We start from the raw sequence: 13122 nt of genomic DNA on the forward strand, positions 1-13122 counted from the left end.
CACCCAGGATATTCCTTCAAAACACAAACACAAATGATTATCCATTTCTATTTTTTAAATTCTAAACAGCTCATTTGACTTCTGCATTATAAAGACAACATTTATATACATACACAATCTGCAGTCATAATTGGAATAAAACTACCTGTATAACTTTATACTGTTTGTTCCACTTGAGATGATATTCTGCTATACTACTAAATAATTTGGAACATATGATTCTAGTGGCTACAAAGCATTTCATTGTATGAATTTGCTAAATATGTAACTACCTCGCCTACTCCTGGATATTTACATTGGTTCCAATTGTTCAGTCTTATGGGGAATATCTCAGTGAAGTCTTTGTGTATCCCAGTCTCCATTTCAGCCTAGGAGCTTTGGTTATGTACATAGAAGTGGGATTTTTAATCAAGCAGTTTAAATCATTTAAAAAAATGTGTATAAAGTTGCTGTTCTGAACAGTTAGATCAATTTAAGAGAGTTACTGACACAATCACCTTTGCTTTCTTCAAATCCTGGCTGGCTTTCTTTATATTGTCAAGAACTTCTATTTCCACATCTTAAAGGTCTGATCCTTTTTAGCATCTTTTTTATTTTGAAGAAGTTTCAAAAAATGGTATTAAGAATTCTTGAATACTCTTTACCCAGCTTCCCCAAATATGAACATATTACATAAAGTACAGTTTATGTACTTAACCAGGAAATTAACATTAGTAAGCACTATTAACTCATCTAAAGACCTCATTCAAATGTTGCAAGTCATCCCACAAATGTTCTTTTTCTGGTCCATGATCCCACATCACATGAGTCTCCACTTCTCCTTATAGATCTCCAGTCTTGGAAAAATTGGGGCTCTTTGTCTGTCATGACTTTATGACCTTGACTTTCAAATTGTACCAGTGAAATTATTTCACAGAATGTTCCTTAATTCGAGTTTGTGACATTTCCTCCTGATTAAAATCAGGGTGTGCTTTTAGCAGGAATACCATAGAAGCGGTATTGTCTTTCTCAGTGCATCTTATCAGAAGGCGCATGATATTGCTGTATTTCACAGGTGGCAATGTTAGCTTTGATCATTGATTTAAGATGTGTCTGCCAGGTTCATCCACTCAAAACATACTATTCTATACTTTGTAATTTACAAGTATTTTGTGAGGAGACACTTTGACATCTCATGCTTCTATTTTATGTGTGGTTTCTTTTGTATAGACTACATTAGTTCAATGGTGAAGGTATATTAGAAAAATAGCTTATCTGTGCATGTACTGAATGTGAATGCTCAAATACTTTTTATTAATAGAGTTACCTGACCAATAATATTTTGGAAACCACTGTTCTAAACCCATTTATGTTCTTTCTTGCCCTTAACATCTGACTTCCACATTGTTTCTCATAAGAAACATTCTATGGCTCACTCTGTCCTGTTATAATTTTCAATTTTCCACTTATCAACATGTGTACTGTTTTAGAACTGTACATATTCACAACAATCTACTTTATTTGCTAGTTTTTAAAGCACTTCTCATTTTTCCTATATTTCTGTGTCATACAAACTTGTTTGATTTGAAGGCAGTCAAACACTACCTTGTTTATATTACATATGATTATATATATATATATATATATAGTATTAGACTTCATCCTCTGAAGTTAGCATCTGTGCTTGGTTTATTCCTGTACCTTCCATAATAATGCCATGCACAGAAAAGGCTCTCAGTTAGGCTTTCTTTCTTGACTGAGAGAATAAACATCTGGTATAATGTTTGCATAGTGAGAGAACACAATTACTTTGGTTCAGTGACTGCGGCAGACACTCTTGGGTGGCTAACCAAGTCACCATTTCCAACTTCTTTCTAGCCAACTTCCAGTTAGTGTTGGACACATGATGTATTCATAGCTAATGAAAGAGAAGGGGAAGTCTGCTGTGCAGTTCTGGGAAAAATATTTGTTTTCTCATATGGCCACTGAAATTGTGCTTTTCTCCTGCTCTTTGCCTTGAGTGTGGAGGTGATGCCTGGACTGCAGCAGCCTTCTTATGACCGTGAAGGATAGATAAAAGTGGTGGCATTGGTCCTTACATCTTTAATCTGAAGAAACAAGACTAAGACCTATCTACTATGACCATCTTGCTATATAAGAAAATAAATTCATAAATTCTTACTAGTGTGATCTATTGTAGCTGTATTGCCTCCTACCTGTTTAGTAAAATATTCCCGAATTACACTCCAATAGTCCAAAGAAGCAAGAATTGCTCAGTAATCTATTTAGAGAAGCTTCATGGAGAAGGATTTCATGATTACTTATATAACAGGAGAAAGGACTTTGGATGCTTGAGTTAGAAGAAATAGAAACTCCCATGATATGGTGTTGCTTTGGATGCTGCCTGGAGGTGGGCTAAGATAAGCAACACACAGGAAACTCATTTCTGGGCTCTGCCAATGGACGGGCGTGGAGTGGCCGGAGAGGAGGACAGTGACACATGCCACTAAGGGCTTTGAGAGCTGGCACTATGAGGGCCTAGTTCATGAAGGGACAGGGACACATGGGAGTTAGGTAAAGATAATGCAGCAGGAAGGTCAGAAACAGCCGCATTGTAAGGATGAAAGGGGAAACCTGCAGAGGCCGGGCAAGATGGGATGAAATGTGGGGCAAGGGGACATAGTGGAAAGCTCAGGGCCTATGGGACCCAAAACTTGAAATTCAAATCTCGTTTCTGCTTCATACCAGCTGAACAAGCTGGCCAATTCATCTCTTTTCTGAAGCTCTGTTTCCTCCCCACCTGATAATAATGAGAGGTTTTATTACCTTTATGAGTTCAAGAGAGATGTGAAATGATTACTCAAATGGGGGATGTTGGAATATAGCAAACGGATGACATTTGTTGATACCAAATTGGAGTCCAACCCAAGGATGACTTTGCACTAACTGTTCTACATAAATGTGGAAGAGAATATATATATATATATATATATATATATAATTTCAGAAAGGAAGGGGGAGGGAGAGAGAGATAGAAACATCAACGATGAGAGAGAGAATCATTGATCGACATTGATTGGCCTCCTCGTGCATGCCCCACACTGGGGATTGAGCCCACAACCCGGGCATGTGCCCGGACCAGGAATCGAACTGTGACTACCTGGTTCATAGGTCAATGCTCAACCACTAAGCTACATTGGCTGGGCTGGAAGAGAATTCTTAAAGATATATTTTCTGTTTGACTGAGGTTTAACCAGTGAAAGGGGTGGTTTCTAATACAAGGGTGTACCTCCAGACTTAGGGGCTTGTGTGTGCTTGGGTATCAACAGTGTCCAATAAAAACCTTTGGCTTTTTGCTCAGTTTTAGAGGCCATGACAGGAAAGTTAGGTCCAAATAATCTTAGCACTTTAAACCCCTAAGAGTTTTCAAGCCAGTAGTAGTTGATGAATGTTACATGTTGGTCTTTTCACCTGTTTTAATTGGGGAACCTTCTGTAAAATGCTATTTTTGGTTCCAGCAATTTCATTCGTAGGGGTTACTACTCAAAGCCAAAATCATTCAACCAACAGCACTAAAAATACTCTTGGTCTCTGCCAGTCAATTTTCTTCTATTTTCACAATTAGTGTTTCTGCCTGGAAACTGCCTGCCAACATGCAAATCTCGTCCAAGGGCTGATGGAAATTTGAGAATGTGCTAAGCTCTGTAAGGTTTAAGAGCAACATTATTCATTCACCATTTGAAATATTTAAACAAATGTAAATCAAAAAAAAAAGATGAAATCTCATTATAAGAAATGAATGGCTGCTTTCCACTCTTTCTACAATATAGTCCTAATACCCATTTACATACCACTTGTAATATTAATATTATTGTAGCGAAATAAATCACATCCTTCACTTTTACATTTTTAATTACATTTTACTGCATTTGTTCTTTTGTTTATAGTTAACTAATAAAATATTTATTACATCTTACATATATGATGGCGTTTCTGTATTTTAATCAGATTTTACACATAATCTTTTCTCCCTCTTTTAGTATCTTTTTTATGACCCTACACACCACGGGATGTTGTTTTGCGGAAAACCTCATTATTTTTTAATGCATGGCTATTTATTAATGTATCGTGTATATAACACACTATGCATTTCTTTGAATTGATGAATACATTTACATCCACTTGAGAATAAAAATTCCCTTAAGGGCCAATCTCACATTTCTCTCGCTGTGCTGCCAGAAGCTTATACTGATTATTTTTTCTTGTTTTGTTGAGAAGTGGCGAGTGAAAAGGGGAGGAAAAGAGAGAGAGAAAAAGATACAATGATCAGTAGTTTTAAATTTCATTTTCTGAGAAACCTTTCTCCTGAGGTAAAAATATTAGTGCCTCATTGCCAAATGGAATCTTCAGAGCATGCAGATTAGTGTACCCTTTGTCAAATCTTATGTTTGATATGCATTTCATGTTGAGCACTTGACCTGCTGTTTCTCAAGTTATTTTCCATTGTGTTTGTTGAATTACCTCCTCTATCGCTCCACAATGTTTCACTTAGAGGATTAGATATTAATTGAATGATGTGAAGAACACTGTTAACTACAATAGCAGGTACCACTGCATATAATTTTACATCTATTAAAAAAAAAACAAAAGACTTTTTCTCATTTAAAACCCTGCTACCAACTATGAGCCCAACTCCCCATAAGTCAGAGTCTTTGTAGACCACAGAGTAAGCAAGAGGGAAAGGGCTTTCTCTCCCAGGTTAAATTATCCACAATTTGCACTGTTTGGGAAGTTGTCTGGGACTTGCTGGGGCGCGGGGGGCGGGGGGGGGGGGCGCTAGGCTGTGGCTATGTGTCTTCCAGGCATTCTTCCCCATGACCTTTGCAATGTTTTAGGGACATTAGTCTGGGCTCTTTTTGGAATGGCACAAAATGGTGTTTAGCATAAATGGCTGGGAAGACAATGAGTGAGCTTAGCAGGTTCAGTCTCTGTTCTAGTGAGCATGAGCCAGATGTAGTTGGAGGACTGTTGAAAGGGAGGGGAGCAAACTAAGAGTGAATTTTTCTCCTCTGTTCTCTGGAGAGAGTCGTTTTGGATGCCACAAAGAGAAAACATGGTACATAGAAAAAATATCCTAAGGTTATTTTCTCTGTCCTCCTCCTCTATACAGTTTTGCCTGACACCCTCAATTAACTGCACACGCACAGTACTGTTGGAGGTATTTCCATGGCCACTTCCTATATTTCAAATGCTTCTCTGTTTCCAAGAAATACATTTAATTTTCATAGGTTTGAAGAAGGTGCTGAGCAGGAAATTTATTGTGACCTCAATTTCAATAAGTAAATGTGTCAATTGTGACTGTGTATTCAGCAAATAGAAGTATGAAATGCTTTCTCAGACAGAATATATTGGCGGCAGCATTACAATCTAGTCACAGAGAGATACAGAGTACACCAAGCTCCCCATTTTCTAAGCCAAAGTATGTTCTTCCATGTGGGCCGTGTGCTCTTTGGCAATTAGGGACACAGGAGATACTTTCTGACAACCTGTGGGAGACATTCCAGGGACCTTCAGGTATCTGTGCCTTCCCAGGCATTGTGACAATATATCTCTGGCTTGGGATGCTCTCAGAGACCTCATGGGACAAGGTGCTTGTCACCTCTATGCTGGCCTAGGATCTAAGTAATGGGGGGGATAGTTTTTTTTTTAATCGTTTTTATTTTTTAATAACAGTTGACATACATTATTATATTAGTTTCAGGTGTACAACCCAGTGATTAGACATTATGTAACTTACTAAGTGATCATCCCAATAAATCTCACAACCATCTGACACCATACAGAATTATTAGAATACTAGAGGTCCTATGCATGAAATTCATGCACTTGGGGGGTGGGTTCCCTCAGCCTGGCTTGTGCCCTCTTGCAGTCTGGGAGCCCTTGGGGAATGTCCGACTGACAGCTCCCACGGGGAGGGGGCCTAAGCCAGCAGTCAGACATCCTTAGAGCTGCCACGGGGGCAGGAGAGCTGTGAGCCCAGCTTCTGGGGAGCACACTGACCAAGGGGGCAGCTCCTGCATTGAACATCTGCACCCTGGTGGTCAGTGCGCATAATAGCATCCTGTCGTTCCGCCTATTTGGTTGATTTGCATATCAGCCTTTTATTCTATAGGATTATTGACTATATTCCCTATGCTATATTTTACATCCCCATGACTATTCTGTAACAGCCAATTTGTACTTCTTAATTCCTTCACCTTTTTCACCTGTTCCCCCAATCACCCTCCAATCTGGCAACCATCAAAAAGTTTCTCTTCTGCTTGTTGATCTTTGCTTTTTTAGATTCAGTTTTTGATATACATGTATTTATTGCCATTTTGTTGTTCCTATTTTTAATCTTTTTTTCTTTAAAAAACTAATTTAAAGAGCTTTTAGAAATATATATATAATGTAAATATAAAATAACATACAAAATTTAAAATAAATCACTTATAAAAGACAGAACTCAGAAATGATCATCTACATATAGTTATGCTCTATAATTAAGCACAATGTCCTGTAAGAAGCTCCAAGTTTTTGTGATCCTGCTTCTATTTTCAACCTCATCCCTATGGCCCCACTTCTTCTCCTGTCTCACAGATGCTTGAAATGATTACTCCTCTGATAAAGAACAAGAAGTTTCATATCATTAAGGGGTGATGGAAAGTGATGAAAAAAGTGAGGGACATGTTTGAGCTGTTTGAAGGTGGACCAGTCTCCTCACTTACCTGATTTTTGCCATATCTAGCCCATTGCCTGGTAGGTGTTAGGTGCTGAATAAGCTCTTATAAACTGAAACAAGTGGGAGAATATGGAGCTGACAGGGAGCTTCGTCCAACCAAAGGATCATCTGTCTCCCTCCTATTTTATGTGCCGATGGCTTTCTTCAGATCAAATGAAAAACATATTAATTTTGCTGTCATGCCATCATGACTTAGAATTTAATAAAATTAAATTACAAGGGAATTATGATTACACAATATTACTTAGACTTGAAGAAACTTACACTCAGATGTTAAATAGAATTCTTGATTTTTTTTTGATATTTTTCTCAAAAATTAACCTCAAAGGCATTTTTGAAATAATTTCTCATTAATTTTAATATTGAATTTCAAGAAAGGCATGTAACAAATTCTTATCCCCTTTGTCAATAAGAATGATATTTCATAAGAACCTGTTAGCTGGATCCCCATTAAGACAGAAAATCAACATATTGCTATTGTAGAATGTGCCCTATAGGTATAAGTATGACTATAAGATAAAGTCACATAAGTATTTCTGATAAGGATATGTAGGACAGGATTGTTTTAAATTTTTAGCCTATTTAATAAATATAGAGAGTCAGGTACATTATTAAATTTAGAGTTATATTTCTGTAAAACTATAGTTTAAAATATCCCATATAGCAAGATTTTTACATATTTCTAACCTATATACTATTGCCAAATATTTGTAAAGCTCATATAATAAAAATAAAATGTTGTATTCCACATTTTATCTCATGATGATTAGAGAAAATATTTGAAAGTTATGTCAGAAGCATTTTCTGTGGGCTTGGCCACCTATTTGATGGTCAGGAAGGGAAAGAGGAGTGAGAGATTAGTGGAGCCCAGTTGTCTAGAAGAATGAAGTACCAATAACATCACAGCATCAGGAGAAAGAAAGAACTTGCCTTGTGCAAAATATGAAGAGTAAGTTTTGTACATCTACTTTGAGTTTGAGGCTCAAATAAGATATATACTGATAGAGGAGTCTAGAATTTAGTTGGAAATAAAGTTAAAATTAAATAGAAATAGAGATCTGTGATTCCTTAATGTAGAATGCTGACTTTGAAGAGTTTGGAGAGTGAAAAAAGAGCTATGACTAGAATTCTGTATAATCTAAAACATCTCTCCTTCTATTTGGTAATTTATTAGTTAAAATGGATCATATTATAATTAAATTAGAAAATAATTGCCACAAATAGACATTAAAATATAGTAACCTTTAAAAGGGTATTTTTTAAGAACAGGAAGAACAAGAAGAACAAAAAGATAAAAATATGAACAATAAAATGGCCATGCATACATATCTATCAACAAACTGAAAAATCAAAATAAATCAACAAGAAATCTAATGAACAAAAATAAACTTATGAATAAAATAGAATCAGAGGCATGGAACAGACTGACAAATCTCAGAGGGAGGGAGGAGGAGGGAAAGAAGAGATTAACCAAAGGTTTTATATGCATATATGCATTACCTAGGGACACAGACAATAGGGTGGTGAAGGCCTGGGGAGAGGCGGGACCGGGTGGAGGGGGGCAATGAGGTAAAAAAAAAAAAAAAAAAAGAGGGACATCTGTAATACTCTCAACAATAAAGATTTAAAAATAAATAAATAAAAGCAGCATTGTCTACCCCAGGAATATTATTTGGCATAAGGGAGTGCATAACATAATCTATCAATTACCAATTATGTAAATATTTAAACAAAAAGTATCGTAAGCAATTACTTGTTTTGGAAATGTTTTATACCTTCTGACTGTCAAATGTGTGTACCTTAGCCAACTTATTTCTTCCTTCCAGAGTGTGCCTTTAATCAATGTTTACAAGTATACCACTAGAGACTTAGTTTGAAATGTGAGATTAAATTTTGAAAATTGTTTCAATAAACAGATGAAGGTTTAATAATTTTGTTGACTTTTAATGCTGATTTAATAGGTAGATTTTTGAAGATCAGATGTTAATACAAACAAACAAAAAGGCTGAGATCTATGTGTGTAGGCAAATAAATAAAACATTGACATCCATTTTGCAAGGCTCTTCAAAATAAGTTCCTTTCTAGTACTGAATTACATTTTATCGGAATAAAATTCCAATACCGTAATATAAAAAATAATTGTGCCTCAGTGACATCAGAGTGAGTCCTAAAGTTTACGAACAGAACCAAGTGATATACGACAGGTGTTCTGACTCTCCCAGGTGTGTCAAGCATCCTGCTTGCCTGGAGGCTTCTCCTAACTTCTCTGAGGACTGTGAGTCTGGGGGCCCCACCCTCAAGTTACCTAAGGGCGATCTATAATTGACTCAGATGAGCAAGAGCCTGCAGTAGGCCCAAGGAGGAGCAAGGAGAGTTTGGCTAGTTCTTCTGTGAAAGTGACTCTTGCTCTCATTTCATTGGGTTTGAATGTGAGAAAATAAAGTACGAAGGTGCTATGAGAACTTTGAAGGAAGAACTTGCTGAATATGAAGGCTTCGTAGATGAGCAATACATAAAGGGAAATGGGATCTGGTAACAAGATTGAGCCTTGGGTCCTGTTGTCCTGAAGCCCACCCATTTTGGTGCGACTTTGCTTGTTTTTAGTTTTGATGTTGAATTCTTTTTTTATTATTATTGTTATTATAAAATCAATCTGTGGAGGATGTCCTGTCACTGTAACCATCCCAAATGATAGAATAGGTCTCATCTTGGTTAGTTTTTAAAAAAATAAGAAATTCTTGAACACCAAACCAAGGAGAAAAGTCACACTTAAAGTCTAGTACCTGGTCCAAGCTATGACCATGCCTTACCAATTTTCAGGATGTCGCTGGGTCAATCTGGCGCTCGCACAGCAGCAAGCTAGATTTCTATACTCCAATAGAGTTTTGTGTCCCTTGCAACTTCATTTTAATATTTTACTTGGGGACCGCATGGTGTGAAATACTGTCATCTGATGTATTCTGTATGGAACCACTCCAGACTGTGAGATTTTGCATGCTCTAGTGATTGGGCATTTTTGTGACGGAGGTTGTGACCTCTGCTGGTTGAACCATTAGGATTTATCAGAAATGATGCGTTCTGTGTTCTTTGTCTTTTTTTTCTCTTTTCCCCTTTTGGTCAAGGATGAAGAGTTAAATGTAGACTGTATGTAAAATCCTTCATCCTTGTACTCATTTTAAGGTCTAAGCCAGGGGTCCTCAAACTAAGGCCCGTGGGCCACATGCAAATACAAATATTGTATTTGTTCCCGTTTTGGTTTTTTACTTCAAAATAAGATATGTGCAGTGTGCATAGGAATTTGTTCATAGTTTTTTTTTTTAAAACTATAGTCCGGCCCTCCAACGGTCTGAGGGACAGTGAACTGGCCCCTGTTTAAAAAGTTTGAGGACCCCTGGTCTAAGCAGATGTACCCCTGTATAGCCCAGTGTTGTACAAGCCTTTGTGAGTATGACGCCAACCTCCAAACTCAGTTATAACTTCTGTCCAAGAAGAGAATATAGTAACTCTTGAGTGAACTTTACCAAACATGACTAAAAGCAATCATACAAAGTAGTGTTTGCGCCCTTGATTTATAGATCAGGTTACTGAAACTCAGAGATCATGGGACTAGAAGACAGGTTTTTTAACATCAAGGCCAGGCTTCTTCCACCATTCACTGTGTGGCTTTTGAGTAAATGCAAGTACGACCTTTGGTCTCAGATGCAAGGACCCATGTAGCCTTCTCCAAAAAGGCATGCCAGAGAAAATGATCATATGCTGTGCCTACACTGCCCTCTACACTTCTTTCCTTCCTTTAACTCTGTCCTTCTCACATCATACCCAGAATATGCAGGTAAGCTTGGACACACACACACACACACACACACACACACACACACACACACACTCACACACACACACACACACTCAGAGTCGCTCATTACATTACTTTCTGGACCAGCCCTGTTTGCATTTTGTTTTTCTAAATATGATTTGCCAAGGACCGTCTTTTCAACCAGTTCAAAGATTATTATAAATTTTTGTCCATGAAAAAATCACATATTTGATTAAAAAATGTTTGTGCTTACTTTTGATGTGAAGAAAATGGAAGACAACATTTGCCTGCTTAAACGTATTAGAGTCTGTTATTAGTTAATAAAATATGTCTGTTTACTGTTCTTTGCAAAAATGTGTTGTGCCATACCAAATATTTTGTAGTAATTGCAAGCTGCCAAGAAAGAAAGTCCCAAAGGGTATTTTTAGTGTGATTTTTAAACTCAGCAAAATTAGCTCCATTTGGACTTTTATTAGAACAAGACATCAGATCTTTTCTAAGAGCTAGTCACTGATGCACCTCCTGGGCCTTGCCTCCAATGCCCATGGAAGGTCAGGTGGGAATGAAAGGAAGCTTTCAGAAATTGTTCTACTTGCTCTTTGCCACAATATCATCTTCATCTGAGGCCTTGATCAGAAATGGATCTTGATCCCTTTGTGTTGGGAAAGTCTGCAATAGTACTGTCTTAGCCTTCTTTAGAGTTCATTTTCAAAACAACTCCAATACATGTCAGCATTTTCCAGGAGATATATCATATAGCACTGCATAGAGAAATTCCTAACAGCATTCTCACATCTCATCTCATAGTCTCTTGTTTTAGGAGATTATAAGAATTTTTAAACTTTTATTTTTAAATAATTTTAAAGAATATTTCCTCTGTAATTAGGGGCTATATTAAAAGATACATTTCTTTGGTTGTTTTGCATGAAAATATTTAAATATATCTAGATTGTGAGCTTCTTATAGCTCAAACTATACCTTACTCTATGTGGTCAGACTGACCGGATTTATTTTTTAGATTATATCAGTTCATGTACTTAAGGATACTGGTGAATATCTTTAATGTCCCTTAGTAGTATGCTATTGTTACCAATCTACTAGAGTAAGTAGTCTAAAACTAAAGGTTCTCATTTAGTTATTTATAGATATTTTCTACAGTAAGTACTAGTATGCCTTACCAAGCATGTCTTTGAAAAAATATTTGCTTCCTAAGAATTTATCACCCAGAGGCTATAAAAATTATACATTTGATTGTTTTTTAAGGATTCTTTCAAAATCTTCTTGCTAAAAAGTTAGAAAAGAAAAAAATAATTTTAGTTTTGATTGTCATTCAACAGCACCTAGCTGGAATAGATGTTCTACTTTTGAGGATTAAAGAAGAAAATGGATATATATTTTTCTTCTCTTGCCTTTCTAAAACATATTTTTATTGATTTCAGAGAGGGAGAGAGAGAGATAGAAACATCAATGAGAGAGAATCATTGATCAGATGCCTCCTACATGCTCACCACTGGGAATAGAGCCACAACTTGGGCACATGCCATGACCAGGAATTGAACCGTGACCTCCTGGTTCATAGGTCGGCACTCAACCACTGAGCCATACCAGCTGGGCTCTTTTAGCCTTTTTAAATAAATTATGATGAGTGTAATTTACATTCTTTTATTTAACCATTATTTAATGATTCACCAAATTATATATGCTTCCCAGATTTTTCTCAACCTCCAGTCCTGAATCCAACTTGGCATTTCTCTTTTTATGTTCTGCAAACACCTAAACTCACATCCCCCCAGACCTGCTCCTCCCAGACTCCTCATCCACTCAGTTGGCCAAGCCAGTTTTCTGTGAGTTATCTTTGACTTCTGACTTTTTCTCACCTGCCTTTTCTAATCACTTACTGACATCTTCTTAGAAAAGACTCCTGGTCTTGGCCATTCTGTCTTTTATTATAGCTATAGTCCTCATCTATTTTTTGGACTTAATAAGTTCTGAAATTTTTAACTCATACCTACCAGTCTAACTGCTGGCATGACATGTGAGAGAACAAGAGTGGATATACACTGCTTCTCTGGGCCATCGTCACCTATGTGGATACTAGGAGTCCTGCAGTGATGACCAGTGAGTGTTTTAGCTTCCGAGGTGAACCGGAAGAGTTAGGAGGAAGGTGCACACGGCATGTACACTCTGCCATCTTTCTGAGTCCTCTTCTTTGAGGAATAAAAGCAGGAAAGCTACAGGCAGGCTCATTGCTCCAAAGGATTTTAGATGAAGCCACATCCCATTAAGGGGGAACTGTGGGGCTTTCTGCTGTGTTTGAAAAAGAGTTACTATGAGCCCTTCATCCATCCACAATTTCTTGTGCTGCTGCTAATTTACTATGGCAATGGTTCATGAGCAAAATCATCTCAAATACAAAGCAGCCAAATTTCTGTTTGTTAATGAAGACCATATGTTAAAAGTGTAATTAAAATGTGATTTATTAGAAATCAATATTTTTAAATCCTTTGAAATCTAATTCTAGATTTCTAGAATTAATACTAGTATATTG

Source organism: Myotis nattereri, assembly GCF_964212035.1.
Source record: "Myotis nattereri genome assembly, chromosome: 17".
Classification (NCBI taxonomy): domain Eukaryota; kingdom Metazoa; phylum Chordata; class Mammalia; order Chiroptera; family Vespertilionidae; genus Myotis; species Myotis nattereri.